At 41.6% G+C, this 12597-nt stretch overlaps 1 non-coding gene across 1 annotated transcript; it reads right to left on the bottom strand.

The window, feature by feature from the left end:
* Positions 1-8058: 8058 nt before the first annotated feature.
* Positions 8059-8165, bottom strand: LOC112089384. Its single transcript, XR_002901022.1, has one exon. It is a non-coding gene; the product is annotated as a small nucleolar RNA R71 (small nucleolar RNA).
* Positions 8166-12597: the final 4432 nt, after the last annotated feature.

Genomic DNA, 12597 nt, shown 5'->3' with positions numbered 1-12597 from the left:
AGTTTGTTGGTGACTAATGCCTAAGACAGATTAAAACTAAGACAAGAACAAGTGATTTAGTAAACTAAAAAAGCAAGTAATTAAACAAGATGAGATGATATGAAATGATGGAAGCATGAGATTCTAGACATGATAGTTGGCTATGGTGCTTTGGTGCTAAACTAGAAATGCCAATGACATTGATTAAACAAGATTCAAATGATTTAAAACTCTAATCTAGATTAATCCTCTTTTGAAGGCATTAACCTCTACACTAATCCATTTTCAAACCAAATCATCATTTGTGAAATATGAATCAATGAGCATTAAGAAACAGTTCTAAAAGATCATTTATGCTAATAACAAGACATCATCATGAAGCTAATGCATAAACCTCTAATACAACTCTTTCAGGAATTTCATCAAACACTTTTGGTGCATGAAATTCCCAGAATCTAGATCACAAGTGATGTGCAAGGATCTAGCCTAGAGAACAGCTGTTTAGAGAGATGAATCAATGAATCTAGCCCTAAGCACTCCTAATCTAACACTTTCGCACCCTAACCTACACATCGAGAACCTCATTAAAGTGGCTACTCACTAATCATACTAATTTCTCTTAAAGCTTTTCAAGTTGAGTAAATTGGCATGATTAATGATGAGAAATGGAGAAGGAGAAGATGGATAATGATGGATTTGCAGCTTTAAACACATACATCTCTGATTCTCTCTTGATTAAAACTCAAAAAGGGAGAAATTTCTCTTCTTAAGAGGAGTCTTTCACAAAAGAGGCAAAAATAATTAGGAGAATAAAGCTTAGTCCTTAGGGTAAAACCCTAAATATATATATATATATATAGGTCCTTAAACGAACCGGGTCAGCCTGGGACAAACCGGGTCCTGACCCGGCTTTGATGGGTAAAATCTTGAGTGTGCGAGTTGGTCTGGAGCTTCCCATCTCGCAGGCCTAAGTCGCACAGCCATAGAAACAGTCTTGTGAGCCTTAAGTCCTTCAGCCTCAGGTGCATTCCCATCAAGGTGTAAACCGCGAGTCTTTATGCAGTTCAGTTCTTTCCTCTCTTTAACTCGCACAACCAAGACACAATCTGGGGAGAATATGTGTGCGAGTTGGTCCTCCTTTAGTCCCAAGTCGCATGCCCAACTCGCACAAGTCTAGAAAGGAGCTTCAGCGAGATAAAACCATGTAAGCCAAGCCACATTCCTCTCTCGGTGTAAACCGCGAGTGTTTGTGCGGTTCAGTTTCCTTTGCTCCCTAGCTCGCACAACCGTGTAGCACAGGACTTCAAGTATGTGTGCGAGTTGGTCTACTTCACTCCCAAGTCGCCAGCCCAAGTCGGTGTAAACAGCGAACATTTATGCGGTTCAGTTCACTGCTCGGCCAACTCGCATGCTCAAGTCGCACACTTGTGGACTTAGCATTTTTCCTGCTCGAGAGCCTTTGACCTCACCCAGGGTTACCTTACCCGCACATCTCCACACAAAGCTCAATTCCCAGAAATTATCCTTTAAGCGCTGTGAGTTACCCAAGTCGCAAAACCATCTCGCAGACTTCAAATCTCTTCGGACCACTTCGCATTCAGGGGAGTGTAACTTCCAGGATATAGATAAAAATGGCTTGATTTCGGCTGAAGTGGAAAGAGCACTCAAATATCTTGAACTTTGGTGAAGAAACCTTTAACGCTTGGGAAGTGGCAGATTCCCTGGACGGTTCAGCTCTGCGGGGCATTGAAATGATCAAAAAGAAGCTCTTGGACCAGTGTTCACTCCGGAGACGGTATCTTTCAGCACATAGCTTCAAACTGGATGATATCAGATGTTCTGGAAAGAGTATTATGAAAACCCGGCAACTGAATCAGACTGGAATGGCATCGTCCCACGCAATCTTTGTGACTCATCGGATGGGTCTTGAAACTGTAGCGAGACAGGCGTGCCTTCCGGTGAGCTTAACTCTCTGCTCATGACTCCAAATCCAATGATTCTACCTGTTCTGGATCGGTGAACAGAGCATCTCCAACTTTTCTGAAGACCCTGTAATCAGAAAAGGGTTTTCAAGCTTCTTTGCAGGGGGTTTCAAGCTTCTTTGCAAGGGTTTTCAAGCTTCTTGATCCTCTTTTTCATCTCCTTGATACACTTAGCCATCTTGTGTATCGTTTTGTCCTGGTACTTGCACCATTGCTGCAGGACACCAATCTTTTGCTGAATTCTAAACCCTGAGGTGCCTGGCTATTCCCAGTTGTAATCATCAAAGTGGTATCTGTTCCCACCATAACGTTTTTGAGGTGGAGGCAGACCATCATCTTCAGCACCAGCAGCACTAGCAGCAGCAGCTTCAGCGGCTGCTTTCTTTTACTTAGAAACTTCTTCTATGCAAGCCGTCTTGTACTTGAGAATTGGTAGATCAGTTTGGACATTGTAGAGCTCTTCCTTCAACAAGTAGAAGTGAATGTTGTGCTTTACTTGGACTGTGGTGATGGAGGGATTGGGCAGGAGAACTTGGAGTGGCTCATCCATGAAGTACTTGAAGTTGTAAACCAGCTTGGCACCAACTCTTCCTTGAAAGAAATCAATCTTGCACAGATGTGCTTCATTAATCAGATCAAGCTTTGCCTTGCTCTCCTTAAACCTGTATCCTCTTGCCTCTAAAATCTTTGTTACAACCCAACCATGGGCCAGCTTTGCATCCTTCTTCTTTGAATCCCAAATGCACTCCTTGTAGAACATCAAAGACTTTGCTAGTTGAGAGGCAAGGCAAGGTGTGTGAGCATATCCTTCATAAGGCTTTCCATTTTCATGAGTTGGCATCAACTGTTTCAGTCCCACACCAAGGAGATTAAGATCACCTTGATGAACTCTCCCAACATCAAGCTTGAAATACAAGCTGTGAGAAAGGATCTTATGGACATATCTCAGCACCGAGTTTCTTATCCAAGAGGCCTACGCTGCTCCTGCTGTGTACTTCCCAAATGCAATTGATCCCCATAAAGCTTGAACTTCTTCCTTTTTAAGACCGATCTTGTTGGAGAGAGTTATGTTTTTAGGCGCAGAGAATCCAAATATCTCAGTCAACTCCTTGAATGTCACCGTGTAGACATGCCCTTTCACCTGAAACTGAATAGTTCCTAGACCTCTTCCTTGAATCACTTTTGGATCCCTTGGCATGTACAGGTCAATTTCAAGAGAGGCCAAGAACCCTTGAGATTCCTCCTCACAAGCCATTTCTCTCAGCTCCAAGAGGGATTCAATACCCATGTTCCCAAGCAAAGTTTTGACATCCTCATAGATGCCAATCTTCTTCAAAAATTCCACATCAGGGAACCTCCCTTGCTGGATCCCCATATGCTGAAACTTGGCCAGATAATCAAGTGTTTTTGGTTCAGTTTTCTTAATCCTCTTGGGTGCCTCTTAAATGGCGTCTTGGGAACCTCCAGCTGAGATGCTTGAGCCACTCTCAGTCTTTTCATCATCAGAGACCACAGCCAGTTGTTTTCCCTTCTTCTTGGAACCAGAAGAAACCACCAAAGCTTTCTCCTCATTCCTTGTTCTTTTTGGCTCTTGTTCACTCCTTCCTTGCTTTGTACTCTTATTGGTGCCTTGGCCATTTCCTTTTGGCTTTGAAGATCCTGAGACCAAGCTCTTGTCTTTGGATGCAAGACCTTACTTCATGCGAACTATGCCATTGGTTCTCTCAGTCATCTGCCAAAATTTTTCTCAGAAACAAGTTAGCACAAGATCAAGTTCCACAAAGTTCTCAAAAGTTTTAAAAAATTGTTACAAAAATCGATTTCTAAAGAACATGAACAAGTTTCTCAAGCCAAGCATCAGTCCAATGAATTCATAGCAATGCAAGACAAAAGTACAAAGCAAAGTCAGCAAGAAACAAGTTCATCTCTTTTTCAAGAAAAATCGATTTTTCCATGAATTATCTTGCAACAATTTTCAAAACTCAAGAACAGTGAATCACCAAGAAAGAGCTTTGTTTTCCATGATAATCTATCACCCTATCATTTATAAAAATAATCCCAAGGTCTACAACGACCTATTAAAAATCGATTCCACACAATGAAGCTCAAAAATCACCATTTAAGAACTTGGAAAAATATGAGTTTTAACAGAGTGAATACCTTGGGATTATGACGCAATTAGTTCGAAATGCTAACAGGATGAGATTACCAACTCAAAAAAGAGCTCAGAGCAATTTGAATCAATGAATTTGGTGAAGTAATGAGAGAGTTATGAAGAAAACAGTGGAGAGAAATGGGGTTTAGAAGGCAAACTCGTGTTTTTGGTGAGGAAGAGAGAGTGTAGGACTAGGTAAAACCTTTGGACTGGTGTTCAATAGATCCACTTTGACCAGTCAAGGCTTGACCTGTCCTTTTTTTGTTTACCAGACTCCTTTTTCCTCCTTTTTGTGTCTTGGAACCTTTCTTGCTCATCCTGCACAACTGACTTGGTGTGTACAGCGAACGTTTGTGCGACATGGGACCAACTCCTTCCCATCTCGCAGGACCTAGTCGCACATAAAACACCATTTTTTAAACCTTGGCATTCTCCTTTATCATGCGACCTGGCCTGATCTTAGAACGACCCTCACCCCTTCTCGGTGTGTTTAGCGAGTTCTTATGTGGCTTGGGCTCTTCTTGGTCTGTCTCGCAGGACCAAGCCTGATATATTCATTAATTGCATCATTTAGTGTACAAATTTGAGTCCAAATCATGTCTCATTTGCATAAATTTTAGGTCTTTAGACATTGTTTTAGACTTAGGAGATTGCATTAGGTCCAAGAGAGTTTGCATGGTTTGGAGTGTTAAACAGGTGCTTATGGGGCCTATTTGGAGTGGAGAATGTGAACCAGACGAAGAAATGGAGTTGAAATGATCAAAAATGGTGAAAAAGGGCATTATGGAGCTTCTCGGCAAAAAAGCTGTACTGCTAGATTCTCGGCTAAAACCCATACCACGGGTAGGATTCTCGGCCAATTTACGTACTGGTCACTTAAGCTTCTCGGCCAAAAATCTCGGGTCCAGATACATCTCAGAAATCACGTTACCGGAAGGTTTTTCCGTCCGATTTAGCTGTCGGGGTCTTCATGAACGTTGGAGATAATTGAGTCAAGAACCCAGAACAGTTAAAATCAGGGAATTTGGAGCACTGAGCTGAAAGATATTGCCACCGGAAGACGAACATGTCTCACACTCATTCTGGAGAAATTTGATACGCCTCAAAGACGTCGTTACTGGGAAGTCTTCCCCTCCAATTTGGTTTACAGGATCTTCAAAAAAGTTCAAAAAGATTGAATCACGGATCCAGAGCAGGTAGAATCATTGGATTTAAAGGTGTAATCAGAGACTTAAGCTCACCGTAATACGCACCTGTCTCGCCGCCGTTTTAGACCGACCCGATGAGCTCTAAATACTGCGAGGGAAATGGCACTTCCAGACAGATTTAGTTTACAGGGTCTTCATCAAGATTAAAGATACTTGAGTCCTATTTCCAGAACGTTTGATATCATTCAATTTGGAGCTATGAGCAAGAAGATAACGTTTCCGGAATGGACACATGTCTAGAAGCCAATTTGGACCCGTGCAATGCACGTCAAAGATCAACCCTCTAGGAACCCTTCCACCCCTCTGAAGCACTTGCACTCTTCATTAAAATTCTAGATAATTGAGCTGCCTTGCCACTGGAGTTTGAATAAAGCCATTTGGACCAGTATTCCAGGAGTTATTATCATGCATCAAACACGGAGTGGTCCGAGAAAATGAGAAATGATGCGACTTGGGTGTGCGACTTGATTAACTCGCACCCATGAATGTTCATGCTCTGGAAACAAGTTGCGACTTTAGAGATGAGTGTAAGGAGACTCTGAGCAATGTAGAGACTTCCAGAATCAAATTTGACGAAGTCCACAATGCTGTGCGAGATAGGCCTGCGAGTTGGACATGAAGTGGAACCATATAACACATGTGTTCGCAAAATACATGAAGTGGAACCATATAACACATGTGCGAGATAGGTCAAGGAAGTGACCATCTCGCACATATACATTATGGAGTGTGCGACCTGGGCTTGCGAGTGGGGAAGGAGCTGAACTGAGCTGCACAAGAACATGCAAGATGAAGTGCTAGATGGATGTGCGGCTGAGAAAGGAGTTGACCATCTACGAGTCTTGAGCGCCTTTTGGTGCGAGATGGGTGAACGGGTCAGCCATGGACGTGACCATCTTGCAAACCAGCCACCAGACCCAACTGAGCCGGTCCTGGGCTGACCCGGTCCAAGACCCTTAGTATAAATAGTTTTTTGGGAGAAAAACCCTAGATCTTACCTTTTATCTTTCATTCTCTCTTTGTTTTCTTTTCCCCATTAGTCAAAAACGAGTTTGTTAAGAGATATCTAGAGGATTGAATCAATCTAAATCTGTTTCTTATCATCTCATCTTTTTATCTTTGCTCCTAATCATGTTTAACATCATCTCTTGCAAAAGATTAGGTGTGTTAATCATGATTAGTGAGTAGTCTTCTTTTAAGCTTCTAGGTGTGTAGATTAGGGTGCTTTGATGTTTGATTTATGATGTTTAGGTTCTAGATTCTCATTTCCTTTCCTTAGTTAGCTGCTCTTAATGCTAGATCTCTCATTATAAGCTTGATCTAGAACTTAGGCATTTCTCCACCCACAAGGTGTTTGATGAAATGCCTGAATGAGCTAAGCTAAGGGTTTATGTTAATTGAACCACATGAGAATGTTTGTTTGATGCATAAATGACATATTAGAACTATCTCTTAATGCTTATTAATTCATATTTCACAAATGAGAATTTGGTTTGAAAGTGAATTAGTATAGAGATTAATGCCTTCACGAGAGGATTAGTCTAGTTTAGAGTACTAAGTTAATAGGAATTGAGATCATGTGATTGCTTGCTATATCTTTCTGTGTACGATTCAGTCTATGTTAGCTCTTATTTTGATGCACAAAGAGGCTGTCTGGTCATTTTAGACTTGGAACCTTATGCTTGTTGATTGCTTACTCGCTAATGGGAATTAGTCTTAAATTGGTAATTAAAAAAGGGATTTTAGTCATGAGAATGAATTAATCTGATTTGGAAGTCTAGACTAAAGAATTGCAAGTGTTGCATTGTTTTCTTAGCATCATGAATTCACATTTAAAGCACCCTGATCAAAGATCACATTTAGAGGTTTATCTTTCTCTTATTTTGAATTTGAGTCTTTGATTTGTTCTCTTGTTTGCTTATTCTTAAGTATTGCTTGTTTCTTGTTTGTTTTATGTTTTTAGATCACTTAATCACCAACCTGTTTCTTTAGACTTGGATTAAGAATTGATCCTCATAGTCTTGGTGTCTAGATAATCTCCATTTGGATTGACCCTCAAATGCTACAACACAAGAGGTTAATTGACATTAGTAGGCTAAAAAAACCTACTATCAATTTGGCGCCGTTGCCGGGGAGATTCATTCTAGCATTAGGACTTTGGATCTTCTTGAGATCAAGTCATTTTCTTTTGTTTTACTGATTACCTTTCAAGTGCTGTCTTTGTTTTCAGGTGTATGAAAACCAGAAGTCAAGCAAGAAGACAAAGAGAAAGAGCTGTGCACATTGAAAGGTTGGGTATGGATCAAGGGCAACAGGCTCATGGTGTAATGGAAACTACCAGAATCAGGAAGAACCACCACCTCCACGTCCAAGACAAGTTGTGGGAGCTGGTGATGAGGCCAATGCTCAGGGTCAGAGACATGGGACTCAAGCTCCAACACCTGAAAACGATTTTGAGATCAAATCTAGCTTGATCAACATGGTGCAATCAAACAAGTTCCATGGCTTGGCATTAGAAGACCCATTAGATCACATTGACAACTTTGATAGAGTTTGTGATCTAACTAACATGAATGGAGTGAGTTAGGACAGTTTCAAGTTGAGGTTATTCCCTTTGTCTCTAGGAGACAAAGCTCATCAATGGGAAAAGTCTCTACCTCAAGGATCAGTCACAACAAGGGAGCAATAAAAAAGAGCATTTCTAACCAAGTTCTTCTCTTCATCAAGAACAGCAAGGTTAAGAAATGAAATCTCAAGTTTTATTCAGAAGAACCATGAATCCTTTTGTGAGGCTTGTGAAAGATTTAGAGGGTATACCATGCAATGCCCTCACCATGGATTCTCAGATTCTCAGCTGTTAAGTACCTTCTACAGAGGTGCTTTACCAAAGGCCAGACTCCTCTTGGACACTGCTTCAAATGGTAATTTCATGACCAAGGAAGTCAATGATTGATAAGTAAGAGTTTTCAAGTTCTTAGAAGGGTTATCAATCCCCTTGTCAAAGTAGTATAAGGGGTGTCAAACCAAGCTTGTAAACGAGACACTAGCCTATGTCATTTGTTCACTTAAGTCAAGACAAGAAGGTAAAAGTTTGGTGACGATGATAATCAGGCAAATAAGCAATAAAAGTAAATAAAAAGTAGAGATTTAAACTAAGCAAGATGCAAACAACAAACAGGTGATTCAAATGATGATAATATGCAATAAAGGAAGAGACTTTAGACAAGATAATCGACTCGGGTGCTTCCAAGCTAAACTAATGGACTAATGAATCATTTTTATCAAGCGGTTTCATTTAACTTTAAACTCAAGGCATGTTAATCTTCTCATGAAAGTATTAAACATCTAAACTGATCCTCCTTCATACCAAAATATCTTTTGAGAAGCACGAATCAATCAGCAACAAGATTCAGTTCAAATATGTCATTTAAGAGAACAAACTATCACTCTCGCGATGAAAGACTCTTAAAACCTTAACCGAGTGGTTCAGACATTTCTACAAACACTTTTGATGCGAGATATGTCTCAGATCTGAACCTCAAGTGATGTGCTTGGATCCAGCTTAGAGATCTCGTCGGTTAAGGAATGAAACATGCAAGACTAGACACCTAAACCCATTAATCCACCTTGAAAGCACCCTAATCTACTTATCTAAAGTTGCTTAAACGACTACTCACTGATCATAACGAGCTCACTAAGTCCTTTGCAAGACGTGTAGCTGGTCATGATTAGGAGTTCAATGCTGATAATAAAAGAAGAATAAAGAAAGAACAGGATTCAGACGTAAAAACGAGATATCGGATTAGATTAATCTGGTTTTCACAAAAGAGGCAAGTTCTTAAAGCTAAAAGCAGGTACGAGATAAGATAACTAGGTTTTTAGTCTCAAAATGTATTTATAGCAAAGGGAAAGTGTCGTGGGTCAGCCCTGAACAAACCGGGTACTGAACCGCCCTCTTGGGTTGATGGTGAGTGCCACGGTGTGTCGGAAAGTGAAGCCGAGGTCTTCATGCCGAGGTGTGCACGTGAGTCAGGATCCGGATGAAGATCTCGTGAAGAACACGTCAAGAACATGCATGAACCCTAGTCTTTGATCCATCCTCACGTGTGTGTTCTTGAGCTACTCTGTTCTTGATTCTGGGTTCGTGACAAGGGACCTCGGGATAAAATGTCGAGGGGTCATGATGTCGAGGTGCTTGGGAGAACACAGTCCGGCATGCACGCCGAGGTCATTACACCGAGGTGTACTCTCAACACTTAGTCGTTTCCAGCTTCAGTTTTTACGTATGCATGCCTCGATCTAATCATGCCAAGGCTTTGGGACGAGGTATGGTCCAAAATACTTCCAAGATATGAGCCTCGACTTGAGTGATGCCAAGGTAAAGATACCGAGGCTTGTGAAGACACTTAGCGCGTATCGCAACTCATTTTAGGCTTGTATCGACCATGTCACCTTCCGGAAGCGATAACTTTCAGCACACGACTCCAATTGCTCTGGGACCAGTTCCACAGTAAAGATGACTCAATAAGCTCGAACTTTGGTGAAGAAACCATCGGAGCTTGGGGAGCGGAAGGCTTCCTGGATTTCACATCTTTGCGCCGCATTGAAATTACCGGAAAATAGACTTTTAGACCGATGTGAACTCCGGATACCCTATCTTCCAAACCTTTGCTCCGAATTGAGCGATTCCAAATGCTCTCAGACGATCTTCCATAGATCTAGAACTTTGATGAAGACCGGGTAAGCTGGTTCGGACACGAAAGGCTCCGTCCGCCATGATCTTTGAAGTTCGCCGTTCAGTTCTCGGGTACGCGCAAGGCTGGTGAACGCTCCGGAAGCCATATCTTTCTCTCCACTGGTCCGAATTGGATTATTCCAACTGTTCTGGAATCTTTGCTTGATTATCTCCAACTTTGGTGAAGACCCCGCCAACTGATTCGGACCGGAAGGTTCCCCAGATTGCTGATTTCTGAATTGCGCGGGCAAGGGCAACTTTTGGTCGTAAAAACCTTCCCGCGGTAAGGAAAATGGCCGAGGGCTGTGTACCGCGGTAAGCTTTTTGGTCGTAAAAATCCTTGCCTCGGTCAAAAACTTGTCCCGTGGTATTTTTGCACTCGATACTCGATTCTGGCCGATCGGTAAGGTTTTTGGCCGGTAATGAGCATCTGGTAAACATTTTGGTCGATGTTTCCGACCAGCCGGTACGAGATTTGGCCGAGAAATTCCTCCAAGCGGTTTTCACCATTTTTGACCCTTTTCTTCACCGTTTTCTTTCCTGTTCCTAATCTTAGGCTCCAATTGGTCTCCAAGGCTCCTGATAAGGACTTCAAAACGTGCAAAACTCTTTGGGACCTAATGCAAGCCCTAAGTCCTATTTTGACGCCTAAAGACTCAATTTACATGAGAAAACACATGATGAGGACTCTATAATGCAATCTAAATGATGTAAAATATAGCCATATCAACTCCCCCACACTTGTCCTTTGCTTGTCCTCAAGCAAAAAGAACAAATGAGAGAGAGAGGTTGTAATGCAGATGGAGCTCATATTTCCTTTTTTAGAGAGAAGTGACCACAAGAGAACTCGGATTCATGCTCAAATATGCAATGCAAAGCTATACTCGTATATTTTCCAACTAAAACACGGAATCTCCACAAGTCATTATCACATTCAACTCTTTCACATTCATTAAGTTCGTAACCGGTGAATCAAATGATGCAATGTTCAAATAGGCTGGCTTGGCTAGGGTAAGGTCATGAGATAAAAATGATCTCATCAATATTCAAGCGGGTGCAATGCAACAGGGATCTCTCTATGAACGACCAAACTTCGGCAGAATGCTAAAGGTAAAAAGCAACCGATGCATACAAGGGCAAGACTCATCACACCCCACACTCCACTCAAAGCGTTTCTCACTTGCTCACCCTCTCAGAATCCTCACTCTTCACAATCATTTTATTTTCACTAGGGGATTCGCCTTTTTCTTTTATTTTCAAGCCTTGGTTTTTGCTTATTCACACAGCTCTTTTCTTTCATAGCGTATAGCCTCTTTCATTTTTATTTCAGAACACTTGAGCCTTTGGCTTCTTTTCATTTCAGAGCTTATCTTTTCACAACCAAGACTTGATTCATTTTCATTCATTCCCCTAGCTATTTCCACTCTCACTTTTCCACTCAGCTCACCTTTTTCCACTCACCAACAAGTCTTTTCCCCCACACTTATTTCTCACCAATACTCTTGGTTCCTTGATGTTGGAACATATCACTCAATGAGCCATGCCCTTGTCGCTCTAAACCTAACACTTTCTGCCAAGTTCAGTCCAAGGTGGCCTTACAATTCACACGCAAACATTGGCTCGAAAGAAAGATGGGTTCAAGGTGAGGGAACTGATCCATGATGCGGATTCAGCTACTTGAGCTAAGGAAGGAGGGTGGTAAAAACAACGATTCTAGCTCAAGTATGTATATCGGTATCCACAAGCCTATTCAAGCAATGCATCAAAAGATATTTACATTTCAAGTTCAAGGTTATCCTTTAGCTAGAGTTGAGTGTAATTCAAACTTGTTTCTCAGATTCAAATCGTTTCAAGCTTTACAAGCACATAATGAGTTTCACAAGCATATTTAGTTCAAGTACTCAAGTGATTTACTCTCTAGGAAAAAAATCTATCATTGCTCCTTGCACTGATGCAATCCTACATGATGCAACTAGAATCGATCTTAAAATGCGAGATGCAGCTAGAATGATGTAATTTATCACATGTATTAAGCTAAATGAGACTCAAGAATGCAAAAGTCAAATAAGAACAAAGAAATAAATATCAGAAAACACAAAGCTCCTCCCCCACAGTTAGATAACACAGTCCCTTGTGTTATAAAAGCGTGTGAGAGAAGAGAAAATACAAACTGAACAAATGCAAGATGATATATACAAGATGCATATGTACAAGGTTTGAAGTCGATACCTTAGTCGGAGAGGTCGGATCCCAAGTAGTGCGAGGGATTCGATGTTAAGCAGGATGGAGTGGGCTGACGTGGTGGGCTGCTTTCTGAGGGTTCAGGCAGGAAAGCCGTGGCTGGATCGATCCAGTCTTCTTTGCCTGGTGGAAACTCCGGGTTCCTCGCGTTTGAGCTTTCTCCAACTCCTTCTTCTGTAATCGGTGCGGTTGAGGTCGCTGAGTTCTTATCCGGCGAGGATGGCCTCGTGAGCTGCTTTACCTTCTTCTTCAAATGCCTCACACAATCCACCAATGCGTGGATGGTTTTGTCTTGCC

Source organism: Eutrema salsugineum, unplaced genomic scaffold (genome assembly GCF_000478725.1).
Source record: "Eutrema salsugineum unplaced genomic scaffold, Eutsalg1_0 scaffold_12, whole genome shotgun sequence".
NCBI classification, from domain to species: Eukaryota; Viridiplantae; Streptophyta; class Magnoliopsida; order Brassicales; family Brassicaceae; genus Eutrema; species Eutrema salsugineum.
This window is presented reverse-complemented; position numbering and strand designations above follow the sequence as displayed.